Below are 19,838 nucleotides of genomic sequence, written 5' to 3' on the forward strand. Positions count from 1 at the left end.
TTGTAAAATATAAACTGCATACGTATCATAAGCTGTACATTCAGATAGAAATATAAAACTGCGATGACTTATTTCTTGTCCTTGTTTATAATAAAGCACTGCCACTTGTGTGTACACTGAATATTATTAAAGTAAAATTTTTGAGCAGCGTCCTGAACAACATAGGCATAATTATTGAAAAAATCCGTCTCCAAGAGTCCTTCATTTTATCGCAAATTATTTTTCTGATCTTTTATACATTGGGATTAATTTTTTGCGATAAAATGATGTGGCATTAGTTTTTCCAAGATAGAAGACAACTCCAAAACACAATCATCTATCATTAAACACGACGTTTTAAAAGTACATATATCTGTTTACTGCCAAATACTAAAAATAACTTCTTCAATTTTATTTAAAAGTTGGGACACTCTTTGCACTTCCTCAATTAACAGTCAGATGTTGGATTCATACACAAAATAAATAAAAAGTAGTCACTGTAGCCATTTAAAGGCTTACGCGATTTTTTTGTAAGTGCTGTTAAATTTAAAGCTTCAAAAATAGCCTTAAAATTTTGGTGTACTACGTATACATACTCAGTATGTGTACTTCTTACCCCTGCCAAAACATACCACTTAGGCCGTATTTTTGCAAATTTGCTAAAACTCGTTGATCATTCAGGATATTCGTCTTTAAATTGTGCTTAAAAAACTTTAATATCGCAGAGCAGTAATCTTTTAGGAACGTATACCGTTTTATCATCTTGTTTGTTTCTAACAACATATTTTTTGTTGGGCATCACACAACTATTAGCATCAGACTCATAGGTTTCTATAACTTTTCTCATCGTATTTTTAGGTAGTGATTTACCCTTTTTCGACTCGGAAATAGCAAAAACACCATGTTGATTTTTTAAATCTCGTGATGTTTCCGCAATCCTGTAAGAGAAACCAAACTCTAAAGTTATGTCATGAATTATCCGATAGTCAGGTGCTATTGTCAAAATAAAAACTAATCGAGGATCTTTTTTATTTCATCCAACATCTTTTTTAATTGAGCTTCTCTCGATATACGGACTCTCTTTATTTCTAATTGTTCTTCGCCAATATCAATACTCTCATGACTCAAAGAATCGTTAGAGGGTTTTGCATCTGCAATGCAAGCTTTTCTGCAAGCTCTACAAATTTTAGCTGTAGCTGGTATGTATGGGTATAATACGGTAGGTAATTATCTTTGACGCGAATCAGTAACGCCACCTCCTGAATTCTTCATTTGAATAGCGGTGGTGTCAAAATGTCTGCATCATAGCAAAGCCAACAGAAATGAATGTTTTTATTTGTAAATTTGAAATAAAATGTCAACTTTTTAGCTAAAAATATGGCTGTTACTATACAACCAGGATATCAAAAAATAGAAACCAAAGTCTTTCACAAAAAAAGCCTCTCAAAAGGTCATAAACTTGTCGAAAGTTTTTACGTTAGTAACACTTTAAAGGAAATTTGAGACGATCAGACTCGTTGTTTAAAAGGACGGGTTTTAAGAGAAACCCCTAGGGCTGCAAGCGAAAAGTCGAATACTAATTATTATAATATTCAAATAGAAGTATACAAAATTAGGTTATGTAAATGTTTTGTTAACATAAATTTTTTAAGTCAAAAAAAAAAAAAAAGTATTTGTACAATTTTTGACACAAACTCATGAAGTATGTTTCATTTGAGTAAATTTAGAAAGTAGTCATTCAAAAACCAGTGAGCCAATGATTCAGAGTAGGCCATTAAATCAATAATTACAGAAATATGAGAAAGGTCATCGACATTACAAAGCTGTAACAACAACAGAATCATTCGTGATGCAGACGACATACTTTTCTCCTTGGCACCTTTTGCACGAGAAATAGCTGAAACAGCGCACGAAACAATCGTACATCTAAATAGTTAAAACTAGATTTTTTGCCTTTAAATGTATAGTTCCTCCTTCTTATTAGCCAACTTTTATCTAAACATACATTTTGTACCTTATAAATACCTAATTGAATGACGAACTTAAATATAAGACGGTCTATTAAGCGTGACTTTGCATAGGCGTACTCGCTTGTGCAACACAGCATTTTAAATTGACTGCCAAACAATGGCATTTTCAGTGCTGGTTACCTAGCGTATAATAGAAAATTTTTCGAAACTGTGCGCAGATCTTCTCCCACATGTCCATCTTTTTTTAAAGGATTGATGCATCTGTGATAATGTACTTTAGTCGAAGCAAGTTTTGATTGTGACATTATTAACACTTTTAATGTGATGAGTGTTATCCTAATAAAAAAAGGCACCAAATAAAGCAATAGTTATAAACAATGAGTGTTGACAACATTTTATTTTAAATATTATTTTACTTGATCAGTACTAGAATTATAATCGTATAAGTGGAGAGTAAATAGTACAAAGTATACTATGACAAAAACACAAAGGTCCCTTCGTACCCATAAAGTTTTATTTTAGACATACACTGCAGTATGGTGTAAACATAAAAAAATACGATTAACATGTAATTAATAATTTTACGAATAGACCATTAGGTTCTACAATATATAAGCAGTGCAGAGTAGCACTCACTTGCCGTACAAGCATATACTGATTTTGGAAATCGACATTTAATGAAATTATACGCATGATGTCTGTTAAAGTACATATGGTTGTAAATAAAAAAAATTTATTCTATACTAATTTTTTCATGCATATGATCTAATCAATGTGTATTAAAGAATTAATAAAGGAAAAATGTGTATCCTTCATCAATGGTCATAAAACAAATCGATAGAAAAAAGTATTATTTACTGCTAACCGTGCACCTTAACTACCACCACTCTAGTAGAATCTTATTAAATGCCGCATTCCAAAATTAACACTTGATTTTAACGCAAGAAAGTGCTACTATATCAAAATTTACATGTTTCAATGCATCAGCATAAGTAGAAAAATAATTGTTATTAACAATAATTATAAGTCGTATTAAAACTTTGTTTATGGATGTACGTTAAACAGAGGATGCGTCATAATAAACAATTTCAAAGTATCAATCAGTGATATTTTACTAGTACTACATCGTAACAAAGACTAGACTTGGGAGAATCAAAAGAGTTCTGTTATAAATCTTGTACTTGATGAGTTTGACACCTACGTAAACAAACTCACAAGGAAAACAATCAACAATTAGTTGCAGACAAAATTTTATACTCATTTTACTGCTTTTCTTTATGTTGATTTTAACCACTTATTACTACTATATTGGTCTGCCATTGCTAATTTCGGGACAAAGCCGGATGGCAAATCAAAGCTCACTAACTAAGCTTAAGTTTTTACCCATGAGAAATTTTTTACGACTAATACAATTTTGGGCACAACCCTTATTCGCTTGACAAAGAACGTCCCATGTATAAATATACATATACTAATGGGGCAAACGCCCCCCTGCGTGCTCCGCGCGCCAACCGCCCACTAACAGATTGAGTATACAAAATAACGACATTACTCGTGTATTTATCAATGCAGTCTGACAATTAGTTCACAACAGCAGAATACGTGACTCACAAATAAGTTGATAAAACATATGATAACATAAATATTAATTTTCTAATAGTATTTTAAAATAAAATTAGAGAGGGTCTTCCACTACACGAATTAAAATTAAAAATAAATGCTATAGTAGTGTTAATAAGAACTTTAAGTATATCAGACAGTCTCTGTAGAGACACAAGATTAAAAATAAAAAAATTATTTAAGTATAATATAGAAGCCGCAATAATTATGCGAGATAAAAAAAGCAAAGTTTATATTCCTACAATGACATTAAATACTGGCACCTTATCATCGTCACCTTTTATCTTCTATAGAAAACAGTTTTGCTCTGTATTAGCATGTTCTATATTTATTAACAAATCAGGAAAACAGAGTTTTGATTCCTTAGGATTGTATATTAAAAAACCTTTATTCTCTTACGGACAATTATACGTTGCCTTATTACCAGATGCCAGAAATTAAAAATATTGTTTAGCAAGAAATTTTTCAGTAGTTCAAAAATATGTAACTTTGAAGATCGTCACATTCAAACACACATATCTTAATTCATAAAAACCAGGAAAAATAAATACGTGAAAAATGTGGAAAGGGTTTTAAAAGAACAGATGGGTTTAAACGACAGATGAAATGTCACAACATGAAGCTAACAGAATGAATTATTGTTTTAAAAGCTTAATTGTGTTTGTCTACTTAATTATACCTTTTTCTGAATTCTGTCTTTTTGTTAATAAAGTCCTCAGGCAATCAAGAATTTCATATTTGGGTAAAGTAAACATATGGATCAGAAAGAGATTTGAAATGTCAAAGTTCAATCAAGTTGAACAAATAATGGTACTTCAGAGACATAGTGAGTAAGGGGAAGTGAACAGCCAGAGAGAGACCTATGATCAGTGACTTAAAAAATCCTAAAAACGAGGTATGACTTGGATACTAAATTGCGTATATTTTTTAACAATTATGATGGTAAAATATTTGATAAATAAGTATTGTATGAGGGGAGGTGGAGGGGGAGCTAAGGGGGAGCTAAGGGGGAGCTAAGGGGGAGCTAAGGGGGAGCTAAGGGGGAGCTAAGGGGTAGCGGGGGGGAGCTCCTTCAAATATAATTTGAATAAAAATGACGTTAAAACAAGCAAATAACTACGTAAATTAAGGGGGGGTTGAAGGGGAGTGGGGGAGCGGAGGGGGCTGAGACTTACTCTCGTCAATACAACTATATAATATAAGAAGATATATATATATAAATATTAGTGGGACTACGCCCTCTGCGCGCTCTACACTGTAACCCCCATTATCAGTTTAAAATTTATTAGTCAAATGAAAATGTTTTACATTTTTATAATTTTATAATTTTTCATTAAATAGTAATCTTGTCAAAAATATTAACGCTTTGATTTTCAACATAAAATATTCAAACATAATTTTTATAATTTTAGCAAAACTTTTGTCAAATTAATTATTTATTATAAGCTGATCTTTTCGGGCTTTTTGTGGGGAGGTTGAAGGGGCTACTTGATCCAGGTGGGTGGCTTTGAGAGGGGGTAGTGGGGAGCATGGGGCTTAACACAAACTTTGTTTGGTTATATTCAGAGAGAAATAAAAAAAATTTCGCCACCATTTTCCCACCTATCGCCTCGAGTGTCTCACAAATGAAGGCAAGGATACGTTTATTCATTAAATAGGAGAGGCTGAAGGATTAGATCTCAATAAAAGTAAAATGGATTTTTAATGCTGGATTAACATCTGTTGCTCAATTGTCTCTGAACTCTTTGTAAGTTAAATTTGGCTCATGCGAGAATTTAATGAAAACAGAAGTTGTAGAACCACTAAGATATTGATGGAACTACTTACCAGTACAAAAGTAGATGTTAACGATATTTTGGCTGAAAAACGATTATACGTTCTACGTGAACTGGAGCGATAAAATAGAAGTTTTAACACCAACTTCGCAAACTTACGTAGTTATATTTGATTTTGTTACGGCTCAAGCTCGGTAAAAATAGTTTAGCTACTTACACGTATTGGGGCTGCTTGCACTATATTATGACACGAATTCTATTTTTTACGGAAGTTGAGAAGGAGAACTCGATATATTTTTCGGTACAACACTTGGCTGTCTTGCGAACGAACTATCTGATAAAGGTATCAGTACATACATAACATCGTTTGTATCTGGTAAACCAAAGTTTAACGCGTACGAATATAAAAACCTAATGGAGATAGAAAGTACGTTTACAAGGTAAATGGTATTAGATTAAATTATTCTAACAGTCAAAAAATTAATTTCGACACAGTTCACGAAATCGATAAGATCGAATGTATCAGAATTCACCTTATTAAATAATGTTACCCGGCAAACAGCTTTTCATGATGTGATAACGCTACCAGAAGCATAAACTTGCAAACCAGTTTACGGAAAAAAGAGATTTGTTACTGCAAATGCAAGTTACCTATACGGTTATGAATATACGGCAGATCAGTAAGGGATCGTTCACAGTAGAGCAACGGAGATATTGCCTGACGTTGCTTGACGTAGCCAGCTAAATCAAGTAGCAGAAGATGCAGCTCGAAGTATCTTGTTAGATTCATGTATAGTTTATTTATGTCTGTAGCCTATGCACATACAATAGATAAGGTACTGTTAGCTACAGCAAAACGGTTTAAGCTGCATACTCTGTCACTTTCTGCTGTTTGATACGTCCAACAACGTCAGGCAATGTCTCTGTTGTTCTACTGTGAACGATCCCTAAATCTATGGATGCTTTCTGCATTGTGATAACTCAATTCTTTTACAGCACAAGGCATTAAGAGATATAAAATGATGGTGTAGAGAAAGGAAAGGTGCTCAGCTGCCCAAAGAACGATCGTGACTTTTGGCAGAGATTAGTAGGGAGATTACTGACTGCCATGCTATGGAGTGTGTGCTCACTTTTTTCTAGTGGTCCGAGCGTCCTGCCGCAGCCAAGCGGCCGAACCGGGCGCACATTTTTTTTTTTATTTGAGAAGCATGGTAGGGGTATGAGAAGAGTGGATTCACGTGAAAATATCCATATAGGTGCACATTTAAGAAACGCGTGGAAGGGGTATACCGAATGTGCGCCTACGAGGAGAGGAGTGGAAATATTGGCTATATAGCTCATGTATATATTTCTGAGCGCACAGCCAAAGCAAGCGACGACACGAGTTTATCTCTTTTGAGAGTTTTTTGACTCAGCAACCGAGTACATGCTATGTATATATTTAACTGACTTGCTCTTGCTCTGGCTTCAATGTTATCTATAAATCTCATTTAATTAAATCGTGGAACTAAATGCTCATTAATTATAACACAGAGTTTTGATTTCAATACATTATTTTTTAACTCTCCCGTACTCTTAACATTCCCAAATCCATTTATGTTTTGAAAAGTATGTGGCTTCAACTGTTTTTTAAAGTTTTCAGTACAGCTTTAACCACTAATTCATTAATTTCACACATCCTAACTGCTGTAAGCTGTAGGACAAGCTCCAAAGGATATCCTTTGAACATATATGTGACTTCGAAAGGGATATAACATGTTCTTCAGATAGCTAAGATGGATAAGGCTTATGCCTCTTCGTAGATTGTTTTGCACTTAAGGGTTCAAATCCACTTTATGGTAGATTTTTTTTTAATTTTTTTTTTTTTTTATTCAATTTATCATTTTGTCTTCATTTCTTTTAGTTACGGTTCATTAAAAAAAAAAAATATATATATATATATATATAAGTCGTCAACATTTTAATTCAGATACATCAAAACAAATTAATATTGTTATTTTGATACTTCTTGTAAACAAGGCAACTCCATAATTTTGTAATACTAAAATAACTTTTAACGATTTTAACATAATTTGTGTATTTTAAAACTCCTAAGAAATAATGCACATCCTATTAACGACAAAAAAAGCCACTCGTTAACTGCTATTTACTAAATGTTAAAATTTTAATCAGTAAATAAATTTGATGAGCACAATAGAAAACAGTTTTGTAAAAATTTTAAAATTATTTGCAAATCTTTGATAAGGTGTGCTACTTTGATTTATTTTTAGACAGCCAGAAGAATAATAATAAATGAAACAGTTCAATGAATAAGTAATGAAATTTATTCGGCAAGATTCTGAGACTATAAACATTTTTTATAATACCGCAGTATTTTATTTAGAAAATAAAAAAAAATGGATTACCTTTAAAGGTGATGATTGTAATTAACATATTTTTAGGCTGTAGATTATTAAGGAAGTTTAATCATTTATATTAAATGCAGAAAAAGCATCGTAATACTTATAACGATGATACCATCAGGTAAGTGCAAGAAATAGTCTTTTTAGAGTAAAAGTCAAGAAAAAGCCTTTTTAAATTTTCGGGCAGAAGAAAGTCTTCTTAAACTTAAAGAAAAAGCCTTTTTGTACAGAGGTACATCGTATAATTAAGCCCAACGAAACGTCGCTCAAGATTATCCTTTGACATTTTTGAGTTCTTATTTGCTCCTCACCCAGATCTCGGTTGGTCTCGTACCCTTTTACGAATCCACACATTTATTCTATGCTGGAGAGCAAAACGAGGAGTTCAACAAAAAGATATCAATGCCTTTTTAACTAATTTGTTTACCTCTATTTTAAGGTAGTAATGTATGTGTTTTTATAGATCAATTATATATAATACACACATAAATGTAGTACCAACTTAAAATCAGAGAAATAAAAATTAAAGGTTCTTTCTTATATTCAGTTTGAAAAGGCTTTTTTACGCCTATTACTCTGAGAAGACTCTTTATCATGCTAACGTGATAAATTATTTAGAATCAGGAATTGTGAGAACTGAAAAAATTTTTTAACTACAAATTTCCATATTAGTAAAAACTGAGTCTGGGTCTATTTCTGCTAGCAAAAACTTCAATTAAGTTACGGGGGATGTTGTGATATTTCATTGTTTTAAGAAATTTCTGAAAAAATTTTTATAGGTTTGCTTCAGTATCATAAATAACGTATTAAAATTTCAAAGATCCTAGATCCACCGTTTTTGAGAAATAAAATCACGAAGTTGGCTACTTATACATATGCTCTTAAGAAGGACTTGTCGGAAAATGCACGTTTTTACTTATAACTCTTGAAGTTTTTTTAAAAATCTTTTAAAAAATAATTATCTTAGGGTTTATTATAGTTAAAATAAGTATACTAAAATTGGGCAAGCCTAGCTTTACCGTTTTCAAAATATAACAGTTTAAAGTCCAGTTACAACGTTACTAGAATACCTATGTAGTGGTACAGTCCAAGGCAAAAGTTAGGTTAATTTGTTGTTTTAACGTTTGTGTTTACTTTCCTGGGCAGTTTTCTGTTTCATACACCTAATTTTTGTATTATTTACCTGTTTTGTTAAGAATAATCAGAACAAAGACATTTCTAACACTCAAATTCAATTTTGAAATTGACTTTACCACGTCAACCCCCTCAAAATAGTATCAACATATACATTTGTAGTGCAAAATATTTAAAAAATCTACAGTTTTCTGAAAAAATCGACCAATTATTTATTCTAGTTTTCCATTTTATTCTTAAAATCGTGAAGTATTCAAACTATTATTGTTTACTGTATTTAAGTGCATACTTCTTTATGATAAATTAATTCAGCTATGATTCTCAAAAATTAATACGTAGAGCTATGAAAAAAGCATTTTAAAGATCTTAAAGGTAAGGTACTCGTCGTGAGAGTTCCACGAGCTTTTTAATAAAAGCAACCTATGTCACGTGGTTAAAGATACCGATAATACAACTGTTACTATAACCACAAAAAAAAAAGTTAGCTGCATTGCGTTGTAGGGCTAGAGGTGTTTTTTGATGATTTATCTTATTAACTACAAACAATCGAATAAATTCAATTCAACAATCGTGTGTTGCATACAATGTAAAATTAATTGATCGATTGACATAATTAAAAGAGCAATCTAAATTGTGAAATTTTAATATTTCGTATAGTTATTTATCTATAAAAATATACATAGTGCCACCTTTAAAACAAAGGAAAAAAATTTTTGTTAACTGTATATGATTGATGCACTGTCAAAAAATTTTGGTATCTATTTCTGAAAAATTACAATGACAATTCATTGTAGGTAAAAAGATTAATTGCTTTTACAAAATACAACCTTTTTTTTAAATCCATACTCTGAGTTACAGGTGGTTGAAACTAATTTGTCTTGAACGAAAAAAGCTTTGTTTAGTTTCTGTAAGACTCTTGCATCTAAAATACGTACTATTTATAAAGACTGAAGAATCTACTTTTATATTTGTACATATTTGTAGTACGAATTTTGTCAATGCAATAAACACAAGATATTAATGAGAAATGTAAATATAAGCTCAAAAATATAAAATATGTACGTAGATAAATATTCACGTATAATTGGATGTAAGTTGTACTTTACTGCGGTAATAATCATATTTGATATAATCGTAGTAAAAGTATGAGTTTTCTTCTGCCTTCGGCTTTTTTTTGTCGTAGATAGGATGTTCATAATTTCTTAGGAGTTTTAAAATACACAAGTTATGTTAAAATCCTTAAAAGTTATTTTAGTATTATAAAATTATGGAATTGCCTTGCTTACAAGAAGTTTTAAAATAACAATATTAATTTATTTTGATGTATCCGAAAAAAAATGTTGACAACTTATATATATATATATATATATATATATATATATATATATATATATATATATATATATATATATATATTTAACGAAACATAAATAAAAGAAATGAAGACAAAATAATACATTGAATAAAAAAAAAAAAAAAAATATCTACCATAAAGTGGATTCGAACCCTTAAGTGCAAAACAATCTACGAAGAGGCATAAGCCTTTTCCATCTTAGCTATCCGAAGAACATGTTATATCCCTTTCGAAGTCACATATGTTCATGGATATCCTCCGGAGCTTGTCCTACAGTTTACAGCAGTTAGGATGTGTAAAATTAATGAATTAGTGGTTAAAGCTGTACTGAAAACCTTAAAAAACAGTTGAAGCTACATATTTTTTAAAAACATAAATGGATTTGGGAATGTTAAGAGTAAGGGAGAGTTAAAAAATAATGTATTGAAATTAAAAGTCTGTGTATATAACTAATGAGCATTTAGTTCCACGATTTAATTAAATGAGATTCATAGATAACATTGAAGCCAGAGCAAGAGCAAGTCAGTTAAATATATACATAGCATGTACTCGGTTGCAGAGTCAAAAAACTCTCAAAAGAGATAAACTCGTGTCGTCGCTTGCTTTGGCTGTGCGCTCAGCTATATACAGCTATATAGCCGAAATTTCTACTCCTCTCCTCGTAGGCGCACATTCGGTATACCCCTTCCACGCATCTCCAAAATGAGCGCCTACATGGACATTTTCACGCGATTCCACTCTTCTCATACCCCTACCGTGCTTCTTAAATAAAAAAAAAAATGTGCACCCAGTTTGGCCGCTTGGCCGCGGCAGGACGCTCGAACCACTGGAAAAAAGTGAGCACACTTCATAGCATGGCAGTCAGCAATATTCCTACTAATCTCTGCCTTCGGTTTAATCGCTTTTTTTTCAACGATGAACGCTTTAACAACCAACCAATTAGATAAATCTTAAACAAAGTAAATCCAAATAAGCACGAATATGACATCGGTTGAGCAGAAAAGTGACTAAGGTGAAAAAACAGAAGTAAAATTCGAGGAAGAACACAAAACAGTGCTTGCGACGCTTTAATCAACTTGATATCGTTTGTGATGCATCTACTTGTATACAATTTTTGCGGTCCTGGAACGAAACTATCAAAGCACATTGAGCACGGCAATGTAGGTATAAATTCTTTGGACTAATAATGTCGTCATCAGAATATTGCCTACGCTACAAAGAAGAAGGTCAAACATCTAAAAGACGATTGGGCGTTGGTTGAATTTGCTGTTTTGCATATACGTGCTAGAGTAATACTATCACATGAGCAAACAGTCTCTTAATTGATAGCATGCTGCATATGTGTAGCAAAATTACGTTTGAGAAGCTTTTTTCAAGAGCCATTAGATCGAAATCTAAAGAGAAAAAAAAAACAATGGTAACACATAATACTTTGCAAAAACTTTACTATGAAGTGACAGAAAAAACTGCATACCCAGGTGATAACAAACTTGCTAGTGCTGTGAAAAATAGATTTTTGCGATTAAACGTAATTGGTTAGCTAGAGAGTCAAGATGTTTACAATTTACATACACTCATAAGAAATCGTTTTTCTAAAAGAAGCGTAAATTTGATAACGTGTGGAAATCTGATTTAATTGAGTTAAGAGCTTTAAAAAATTACAATGATGGCTACACTTATGCTCTCATTATCGTCAATGTCGTCAGCAAATACACTTGGGTGGAACCTGTCAAGGATAATACATCGAAAATCGTCGTCAAATCATTTCAACATATTTTATCAAAAAGTAACGATCGTACACCAATGTATCTCTAAACGGATAAAGGTCAAAGATTTGGAGGCCGTGAAACGCAATACATTGTATAAGGAATTAAAATTGAACATAGAGTAGCACATAATCCACAGACAAAGGCTGCAAAAGTTAAGCGCTTATAAGAACTAAAAAACTTATATCCTGGGTAGACGCCATTATTTAAAAAACATAAAATGAAGGACAAATTTTATGTTGTGTTGCCTAGCAGCACTAGCGTGTAGTAATACCCTGATAATACTACTTCCCATTATGTGACTAGATTACTTCAGTAAATTATTTTGCAAGGTGGATGAAGTGTTGGTACAACAGAGATTCAATTACTATTAACGTTTCAACACGCAGTAAACGATAGTAAAAAAAAAATTATTGTAAAATGCATACCATGGCTGTACAATAATGTACACAGAAAACATCTTCTAATTAATGTTAATTATTGCATACCCCTAGGTCTATACACAAATATCATAGCAATGATACAAGAATTCAATAGTTTTGTATCATTTGTAGTTCGATCTCGCACACACGTTGCTCAGTCTTCGTATCAAGTCGGCCGTCAATAAAGATGAAGAGTTGATTGTTAATGTAGCATCTAAAATTACAAAATCAAGGCCGATAAATAAATTTTAATCATGAACATATAAGACCTTCTAAAAATGCGTACGCTTCCAGAACGTATTTGCAAACTTTATTGAATTACAGGCCTGCCGCAAAATTATTCCACTTAACGAGTGCTCTATGGTGCAACGTTATGGCGATAAAAATAGACGATGTGTTGGATGCCAACACGAGTCTCATCAAGCGATGTACATTTCTACCAGCAAAGAAATGGATTAATATGATTGGTCACCTTGATTGCAATGTATGCAATCAGGAAAAGTTACTCATCAATGGTGTCGAGGTGAGAATGTGATGAGTAAGATCTCGCGATGCATTTTGTCTCACAGACACTTTAGACTTGGTTTCTATTTGCATCAAAGAAGCAAATCTTTTAGTGAGACGTGTTAACACAAGCCCATCTGTTTTTCTAACCTATACTAAAGCTTTGTCAAAGATCACAGCAAAATGTCTATTACACGTGTCAAAGTTAAAAACTGTGATGATGTACAGAGGTATTTACGGCGGAACTTACAATAATATCGTTTTGGGCTAATGACCTAAGCGAATAATTGTCAATTTCATTGAAAATTAAGCTTATAATGGCGGTCGCACTATGAATCCGTTTAATTTTTATCATTTTAATATTCTTTTTTTTTTGTTCATTCATAGATGGCATTGAAGTTTTTTTTGAACCATTACAGTCCCATTTTTGAACTCATAATTTATCTGTTGAGGCTTATTATACTTGTAGTTCAGGTACCAACGTTCACTTTCTCAATGAAGAAAATCAATCGATTGCGAATCTTAATGCTAACGGTTACTGCCTCTTTGCATTCACTTTAACACCACATTTACTGGCCAACGAATGTTCTTATTAGAATCTGAATAAATACGGTAACGTATAATTGGACGTTTAATTTTTTGACGCCCTAACTTTGACTGTTATCTGTATATTGAATGCCGAGTATAAGAATATTCCCGAAATCGATGCATCACGTCTGTATGGTCAGAAAGTTTTATGTTCTAAAGTCTCCCTAAGGTTTAGGAGTTTGGTTACGTACTTTCAATAAACCCAGTCTTATGCTAAGAAAATAATACACTCCATATGCGTTAACACTCAAATTTATTATAACAAAGGTTATCGCGAGCTTTATAACTAAACGTGCGCACTGAACGAAACAGGCTTAAAACAAAATAAATAATTTTAGTAATTGACTGTTATGTAATATTACTCAATAACACAAGGAATTGTACATGCTGACAAGAATTTCGGGGCCCTGCAACATTAAAAAGTCGTTATGTAGGCCAACAAGCCTAATTCTTTGATATATACACAATGCCTACACGTCAGATTGGATAATCGTAAGCATGATGCACAGTGGCAAATCGTGAGAGACTGAGAGCGCTACGCATGCTCTCTCTTGCAGAGCTACGAGACAACTGACTCAAAACGAGGCAAGTTTGTGCCACGAAAATCCAGAGAGGGCGCCTTCGTAACATGTGTAAATGAAAGGACAAGGCTCTTGGATCGAGCATTACAGCCGTACTTGTAAATACCTACATCCCTACGTTATGCATATTTGAACATTATTCATATCTAGCAAATAAGGCCTTAAGCTGTTAAAACGTCAAATTATGATCAACTTTAGTCACTAGATAGCGCCACTAACTACATATACACTTACTGCTTTGACACATCTATTGTCTCTTACAAAGTTTAGTTTCTGTTGGTATGCTCAACCATCCACAAAATGCAATGGACCTCGTTGTAGACATTCAGTATACTAGGTAAAAAAGCCGTAACAGTGCTGAAAAAAGTGCTATCACTGCTTTGAACAATGATTTTTTCTCATATGGGGTCGTATCACTTTTTCGTTTGCAATAATCGAGTGAGGAGGTGCAATGACGAAATATTTGAGTGTCCCGTTATCATCATGGACTTAATTTTTTCAAGGCAAAGTATCTTTAGAGGCGATTTTTAAATTTTGAATGATATTGGAAAAAACGCACGCAAAATTTCCGTTAGAGGTTCTAAAAAGTGATACGATTTGCACAAAATTACGAATTATGAAATAATCAGTTTGGAATACGAGATCAATTGTCTGCCTTTAAAAACCTTTTCAAAGGAGAAGTATTGCATGCATCACGCATTAAAGCCAGATTGTCTACAATATCAATGTGCTTTCAAGTTTCCATTAATAATGTTTACAAATAATAGTCTTCGATCTATAAACACAGTTTTAACAAAAAATCATTAAAAACAACAGTAATTAACCATGGACAGTCTACAGGTACTGCAACAACCCTCACGAATTTATTTTGATACTGGGGTGTATTCCCGGCAGATCAGATTTCACGCGTATTATGAAATCCACAATATTTGTTATAAACACTGACAATTATACAAAACCAGGTACTAATTTGGTTGCTATATATTCTTATTAATACGGTAATGGCTCTTCTTTCATGTCTATGGTGTACAACCTTACATAGCGGATCACGTTAATCGCTCACGAAAAAATTATAAACAACTACGTTGGAATGTTAAACAGCTATAAAGCCCATCCCCACATGTATGCAGTTCATTTTTTTCAATGTTTCTATCTTACATGAGCCATGAATTCAATTTCAAAAAATTTCTTGATAATTTTTCAAATGACGGTCGCAGACCTTTGTGTGCTTGGATAGAAGGAATAACGAATCACGTCCTGTTACGTCTGGATTGCCATAAGGTTCGTCGTCAGGTCTGGTTCTTATTTTAATTTTTAGAAATTCCCGTATTTTGGTATTGTGCCACTACAAGGTGATGTCGTTTGCTGATAACTTGCAGATCTACATCCAGTGCCACCCCACGAATTTTCTGACTGCTTTCAGGAAGCTGAATGAGGATGCTAAACTGGTCGTACTCCAGGCCACTAGTAATGGATTCTTGCTTAATTTAACTAAACTTAGAATGATGTTGCTCGTGACTACTCAGTGCAATATGCGCATAAATCAAGCTGATTTGCCTCTTGTTATGGTCAACGTCTGTCCAGCTTCCCTTGTGGCAGTTTTATGGTTAAGAACCTTAGAGATTTATTCCACGAGAATCTGATTGCGAATGCTCAGGTGTCACGCGTGACGTCTTTTGTTCTCGGAATCCTCCATAGATTGAGATACAAGGCTAGTCACTTTCATGAACCATTAAAAAGGCTGGTATGCTTCTTCTACCATACTTCGATTACCCAGCGTTGGTTTATCTTTATGTGTCAAAGTATCTGGACACTTAACTATACCACATATGCAACACGATTGTCCACTTTATTTTCGGTTTGGGTTAGGACGTGTAAGTGAGGTCGTCATATAGACGTTTGGGTTAGCTGACCAGCGGAGCACGCCAAAGATATCTATTGGAATAGGCCGTTTCGAGTCTGTTTCTAGTCCGTTAGTAGTACAGACCACAGTACCTGAATTACCTGCCGGTCAGGGCTGAGAGGGTGCGACATTCAGTGAGACGTATGGTGGAGGAACTTCACAGGATTTTGGCCCAAACGGTTACACATGAGCATTCATTTACCATAAATGCACTCAGGTTTTGGGACGAGCTTCTGAAAGCTATCAAGGACTCTGATACGATGGGGTCATTTAAGACTGCATTGTATGCTATCGATGTATACCTTGTTGGTGTAGCTGTTCGTTTTGGTCTTAATTTAAGTTCTGATCAGTTACTGAATTTAGTGATACGTTATACAGCTTGAATCCAAGAGTACAAGTTAGTAAGTAAAAATTAATAATTACAATTAACCCTTCGTTCGGTTGGTATTGTTATAACAGTTCTTAGTAGTGACATAAATTATTTTGTAAAAACTGTTTGTTATGAAGAATGTTGTTACTATGTTTTTATTAAAAACTTTCATAATTCACTGTAATTATATATTGTTGCTGTACAGTCTCAGGACTATGGCATAAATATATCAGTTTCTAATCAAATCTCTTTCTTACTTTAACTAAACATGTTTAACGGGAATCTAAAAAATGGCCCAATTCAAATATTCATTTAAAAATCTGTTTGCCAGCACAAGGTGTAAAAAAAAGTTAAACTCAAAAATTTTGGCATTTTTTAAAGAATACAAAGAACAGTCATTCTACAAAAAAAATTTTTTTTTCAGTTTTAACCTAGTTTTTGAACAAGAATCAAATTTGTAATTAAATAATACTCATAAGTCCGTCAATTTTGCGTATAGCGAAACGCAACTAATTTCATGAAAAAGTTACTAATTTTCTTCGTATTAAAAAAAAAAAAATCAAATATGATGCTATGTCCTAACAAATTTTATAAAAAAATTTGAATTATTTACAATCACTTAGTAATTATTAAATTGTAAGATAGCAAACATTTTCTTTGTTCCACAGCTAGTCTGCTATTATTATTTCTAAATTTTTTGTTGTATCCACGGATACAAATTTACTAAAATAACCAATAAATAATTGTACTTTAATGTCCGTGAGTGGTAGGTCAGTAATGAATTACATGCATTATTGCACCCACAGGCATGACTGCAAAAAGTAAAAAAAAAAAAAAATTTCTATAAATATCTTTCACTTCATCTTGCTCTTCACTTGCGAATTTTAAGTAAAAGAAAGACATGCCGTAGTGTCTTGGAACATCTTTTTATTAACTAAATTTATAACCTTTTACCAATCATTGTTAGCCTCTTCAGTCAACAAACAAAAATATAAAATGCGAAGTAGTAAAATAGTTTGCTCAACTGAAATAAAAAACAAACAATTAATAAGGTTCTAATAAAAAAATTAAGTCGTACAAATAAGCTGTACATCATTATTCTTAGATTTAAGTACAAAAAAGCACTGCACATAAATTTTACAATGTTTGTCTCAAGAATCCGACTTAGTCGCATATAAATGATGACAAAGGAAGAAAAAATGTACATTGCATTAATCAAAACCGTGCAGGTCTCAATAAAAATTTTGTTTCATTAATACTATACAGGGAATATGGAGACGTGTGGCTATTAAAATATAGAGTTACTACAATGAATGGATTCATATATCAAACGTATAATTTGTTCAAATTACGTACGGAACTGGTATGTAAGATTAAATGAAAAAATTAACATGTGTAAAATTCAATGTTAATTATGTATAGAAAAGGGTGAATATTAATTATAAACCTCATTTACGGAGGATTTAAGTTGCACAAATCAGTTTTTCTATATATATACTATAATCAAACCAAAAAATCGAAACAACCCTAAAAAAATCTAAGGAATGGGAAAAATACATAAATAGTTTGGTAGCAACAGAATTAATTTTTTAAATCAAATTGTCTCTTTTATATCAATAGACTCTTTTTTCCAATGCCCATGATGTCTGCGTTTAACATATACTATTCCTGATCTCAGATTTCCAGGTAATCTATCTTTTCCCAATTTGATGATAAAACTGAATTTATTATTATGAGACAAAACGCATTAAAAATCAAAATTGGAAATAATATGTTTGATTTTGAAGAAAAAATATTTACAGTCAGAGAAAACAATTTAAGGTCTGGGAATCAAAGCCAGTCATTTTTGTATCAGCGAACCACCCACCCCCATGTTACTACTAATATATACAAATTCATGCTTTATCATTTTAGCAATAAATAAATTAATCTGCATGACATTTAAAAAAAGTTGAGTATTTAATGAGCATTCTTGTATAACTTTCTTTTTGTCTCTTGATGATAACACTTTAAGACACATTTTTTATAAGTTGTTTCAATCTTTTTAAATGGTAAAAAGCATTAAAATAATACAATGTTGCAAGAAAGCTTTTTACTAAGATTTGAGTATTAGAACAGTTTTTCTAAGCATTAAAATAACTCTAATAAATATTTTTATAAAACTCTATGAATGTTTAACAATAACTCACATAGTTATAAAAAGTTGCATGAAGCGGAAATATCGAACTGCAGCTATAAAGAGAGTTTATTGAGTTACGGCTAAACAATAATCACCGTTTCTTTATTAGTATTAAATAACGGCTACGTCGTTTTTTAACTATTGTTGGATTGCAGCTACATTACTTTTGTCAGCTATTGATTGATATATAACTACAATTTTCTGTCACACTTCAACTAGACTTCGGATCGGCATGGCAGTCTTCAAGTGTCTGAATTGTTGTATCAACAAAAACTAAGATATTTAAAAAATGTGTTTTTGAGCAATGAGATAGTAAATTTGTCATCATTTTTCTCAACTGTATATATGCAATAACATAGGTAAAAACTTCATAGTTTTTCATAATGCAACAAACGTTTGTCAAAAATTATGCCTATATCTTAGGTTGATACAGCGCTTCTTTAACGGTATAGTTCAATAAAACGTCGTCACAACATGCATGAACCAACAAATTTCCTAGTAATATGCTCATCAAATCATCTACAAAGTAGTTTTCCACTTTTTTCAGGTTGAGCACTTTAAGAAGTTTTCCTAAATATATCGTCTAATGCATTACATTTTGAGCTATTTATAATTTTTCTTCGATAAGCAATATCCTCCTGGATTGGATTATAACCAATTTTTATCATGTTGGATCACGTCATTGAGTAAGTGAAGCTTTAAAAAATATTTACACTCTTTTTCAGTACAAACTCAACGTTAAACTTCATTAAACAAAATTTTGGAAATTATACTTCTATAGGCGTGTTATGCGCTTAAGTAAATCAATAGTTTGAGAATTATAAACTTAAGAAAATATATGATAAAAGTAAGTTTCCTAGAACAAAGTTCCCTTTCTCGTGTTATGAGTTTTGAGTGACTGGGGGCTAGACCGAAAAAAGTGTAACAAGACTTTTTTTGACCGTGCTACAGTGATACAGCCGTGCAAAAAGCTGTACACGTTAACTAACGTAGCTATCTCTCTCTTCCTGCGCGCGAATCGAAGGATTTTATGGCTCTCTTCTGTTCAGCCTCTGTAGTTTGTATTCAGCCAGTAGTTCCTCCCCGCGCCACGTACCGTCAGCACTACCTACACATTTACAACAGCCACTGTAAGCATATACATGTAGCTTGACTCAACATGTATCGTACTCTTTTTTCTCCACTCCCCGTACCCCGCTCTGTGGAACAGATTGCACTAGCTGTAAAAGGGGCAGTTTAGTTCGTTACCCGAAAAAAAAATTCAATTTTAGGGTTTTTAGTAGAGGAAAAA

Source organism: Copidosoma floridanum, unplaced genomic scaffold (assembly GCF_036245765.1).
Source record: "Copidosoma floridanum isolate Cflo_tuat_1 unplaced genomic scaffold, Cflo_Japanese_pri ptg000006l, whole genome shotgun sequence".
Lineage (NCBI taxonomy): Eukaryota > Metazoa > Arthropoda > Insecta > Hymenoptera > Encyrtidae > Copidosoma > Copidosoma floridanum.